Below are 4,164 nucleotides of genomic sequence, written 5' to 3' on the forward strand. Positions count from 1 at the left end.
TTAAAACAAGTTTTGTAATAAAATCTCCAGTTTCATTTGGAATACTTGAAATCATTTACTTAGCAATTCATCAACAGAGGCTTATTTTAAAAAGATGAGTGAAAGTAGTGAAAATATCATAAATGGGCCCCTCGGGCAAGATATCACTCAGAATATGGCCTCTCGGGTAGCCTCTCAGTCACTCGTGACTCAGCTCTCGCCACTCAGTACTCACACTGAGCACTCAGGCTCATTAATATCTCATAATAGTAATAATCATAGTAACTATTGCGTCGTGCAACTCAATCCATAGTTTATAGTCGACTACGTTCACTGGGGGTGTACAGACTTCGAAGGGGCTCCTACAGCCCAAACGTCATATCGCTGCGGTGCGCAGCCCAATCCAATATATATAACGATGCGGCGTGCAGCCCGATCCATATAAGTATTGCTGCGGCTTGCATCCCGATTCATAATTCATACATATATAAATATCCTCACCTTTAGGTTCTCAACCTCTCTCAGTAATTAACCTCACAGCATCTCGGGCACAACAGTAGAAATTAGGGAACTCAGTCCAAACAATCCTCACATTTAAGAAGTGGAGTGATAAAACCAGTTTTGAACAATAAACAGGTAAAACATGACTGAGGATATGCATTCAAACATTTAGAGTGAGGAAAAATAGTAAAAATGCCCCTAAGGGTCTCAACAGGTCGGCACAAGGCCCCAAACACGGCATACAACCCATAATACAGTATAATGACTAAAGTGTGGAATATCATAAGGTTTCAAATCAAATATGCGGCTTAATAGTCGCTACGGGGTGGACCAAGTCACAATCCCTACCGGTGCACACCCACACGCTCGTCACCTAGCATGTGCGTCACCGCATTTATCAAAACAATTCGAATATCGGGGTTTTGTACCCTCAGTTCCAGATTTACAATGGTTACTTACCTCAAACCGGTCCAAACTCTAGCATGCGATGCCTTTGCCCCTCGAATCGGCCTCCACTCGTGTCGAATCTATCCAAAATTAGAATCACAGCGTCAATATATGCTAAGGGAACAAAGCCCAAGCAAAAATATTCAATTTACAACACAAGTTCCGAAATTACCAAAACTCGACCCCCGAGCCCACGTCTCGGATTCTGGTAAAAATCACATCAATGGATTCCTTATCACTCCCCGAGTTCATTCATACCAAAAGTATCAAAATCCAACCACAAATGGCCCCTCAAATCCCAAACTCTAGGTCTCCAATTTCAAGCCCTAGTTCTTCAATTGTAGGCTTAATTTCCATGATTAGTTAGGTAGATTTCACATTAGAATCGAGTTTTAAGTCCATGAATCTTACCTCCAAGTCATTCCCCTTGAATCCCTCTTCAATCCTCTTCAAAAAGCTCCAAAAACGCTCAAAAATGGTGGAAATAAACCCCAAAATCGCAGACAAGACGACTATTTAAACATTCTGCCCAGGCCTCATTTCCTTCTTCGCGAACGCGGTCAACGCCTCGCGTTCGCGAAGCACAAAATAACTTTTACCAAAAACTCTTCTTTGCGATCGCAACCTGCCCATTGCGAACGTGATGGCTCCTCAGTTTGACCCTTCGCGATCACGTTACCTCTCTCGCGAACGCGATGAATAAAACACCTCAAGCCCAACTGACCAAATTCCTCTACGCGAACACGGAGCTTCCCTCGCGAACGTGATACATAAATATCCAGCCCTTCACGAATGTGGAGCCTTCCTCGCGAACGCAAAGGCCAAAATCTCAACCTTCTCCAGCTAACCCTTCTCGAACGCGAGGACCTACTCGCGAACCCGAAGGTCTAATTCTCTGCAACACTTCAGCAGTTTTTCTGCAATTCCAAACATCATGAAATGGTCCGATTGACCACCCGAAACTCACCCGAGGCCCCCGGGACCTCAACCAAACATACCAACATATCCCATAACCTCATTCAAACTTGTTCCAACCTTCGAAACGCTCAAAACAATATCAAAACACCAAATTCGCATCGGATTCAAGCCTAAGAATTCCAAAATCTTCTAAATTACGCTTTTGATAAAAAAAAAACAAACAAACCACATCCGAATAACCTGAAATTTTGAACAACAATCCCAAATGGTGCAACGGAACAATTGAAACTCACGGAATTCCATTTCGACCCCTAAATCAAAATCTCACCTATCAACTGTAAATTGCCAAAAATCCAATTTCGCCAATTCAAGCCTAAATCTACTCCGGACCTCCAAAACTCATTCTGATCACGCTCCTAAGTCCCAAATCACCTCCCAAAGCTATCTGAACCATCAGAACTCACATCTGAGCCCTCTAACACATAAGTCAACATCCGGTTGATTATTCCAACTTAAGCTTCCTCAAAAGAGACTAAGTGTCTCAAACCTTACCAAATCCTTTTCGAACCTGAGCCAACCAACCCGATCACATATAGAACCGATAAACAAAGCAATAAGAAGCAGAAATTGGGGAAACGGAGCTGTAACTCATGAGACGACTGTCCAACTCGTCACATCCTCCCCAACTTAAACAAATGTTCGTCCTCGAACGAGTCAAGAAACATACCCGAAGCCTCAAACAGGTGAGGATATCTGCTCCGCATCTCTTGCTCCGTCTCCCAGGTAGCCTCCTCCATGGGCCGACCTCTCCATAGTACTTTCACTAAAGCTATATCATTTGATCTCAACTTTCGAACCTGACACTCCAATATAGTTGTTGGCTCCACATCATAAGTCAAATCACCATCCAACTGAACCGTGATGAAATCAGAACATGAGACGGATTCCCAATATACTTTAGGAGCATAGAAACATGAAATACCGGATGCATACTCAACAAGCTGGGTGGCAAAGCAAGCTCATAAGCCACCTCCCCAATCCTCTGAAGCACCTCAAAAGGTCCAATGAACCGAGGACTCAATTTACCCTTCTTTCCAAATCTCATAACACCCTTCATGGGCAAAACCTTCAACAGAACCTTCTCACCAACCATGAAGGACACATCTTGAACCTTCCTGTCAGCATAACTCTTTTATCTCGACTGTGCTGTACGAAGCCTCTCCTAAATTACTTTCACCTTTTCTAGAGAATCTTGTACCAAGTCTGTCCCCAATAGCCTAGCCTTACCCGGCTCGAACCAACCGACTGGAGATCTACACTGCCTCCCATACAGAGCCTCATATGGAGCTATCTGAATACTCGACTAGTAGTTGTTGTTGTAAGCAAACTTTGCAAATGGTAGAAACTGATCCCATGACCCTCCGAAATCAATGACACAAGCACGAAACATGTCCTCCAATATCTGAATAGTGCGCTCGGACTGCCCGTCCGTCAGAGGGTGAAAAGTTGTGCTCAACTCCACCTGAGTACCCAACTCTCGCTGCACAGACCTCCAAAACTGCGAAGTAAGCTGAGTGCCCCTATCTGAAATGATGGAAACTAGGACACCATGCAAACGAACAATCTCTCGGATATAGATCTCTGCCAACTGCTTTGAAGAATAGGTAGTACATACAGGAATGAAGTGTAAGGACTTGGTCAGCCGATCCACAACCACCCAAATAGTATCAAACTTCTTCAAAGTCTATGGAAGTCCAACTACAAAGTCCATAGTGATCCGCTCCCACTTCCACTCTGGAATATCCATCCACTGTAGCAAGCCACCCGGTCTCTGGTGCTCATATTTCACCTGCTAACAATTGAGACACCGAGCTACAAATCCCACAATATCCTTCTTCATTCTTCTCCACCAATAATTCTATCCCAGATCCTGATACATCTTCGCGGCACCCGGATGAATGAAATACCGCGAGCTGTAGGCCTCCTCCAGAATCAACTCCTGAAGCCCATCCATATTGGGCACATATATTTGGCCCTACATCCTCAACACCCCATCATCACCAATAGTCACATCTCTGGCATCATCGTGCTGAACTCTGTCCTTAAGTACAATCAAATACGGATCATCATACTGGCGTTCTCTGATGCAATCATATAAGGAAGACTAAGAAACCACACAAGCCAATACCCGACTGGGATCCGAAATATCTAATCTCATGAACCGATTGGCCAAGGCCTGAACATCAACTGCAAGAGGTTTCTTCCCAACTGGAATATATGCGAAACTCCCCATACTCACCGCATTTCGGCTCAAGGCAT

This window comes from Nicotiana sylvestris, chromosome 1 (genome assembly GCF_000393655.2).
Source record: "Nicotiana sylvestris chromosome 1, ASM39365v2, whole genome shotgun sequence".
Lineage (NCBI taxonomy): Eukaryota > Viridiplantae > Streptophyta > Magnoliopsida > Solanales > Solanaceae > Nicotiana > Nicotiana sylvestris.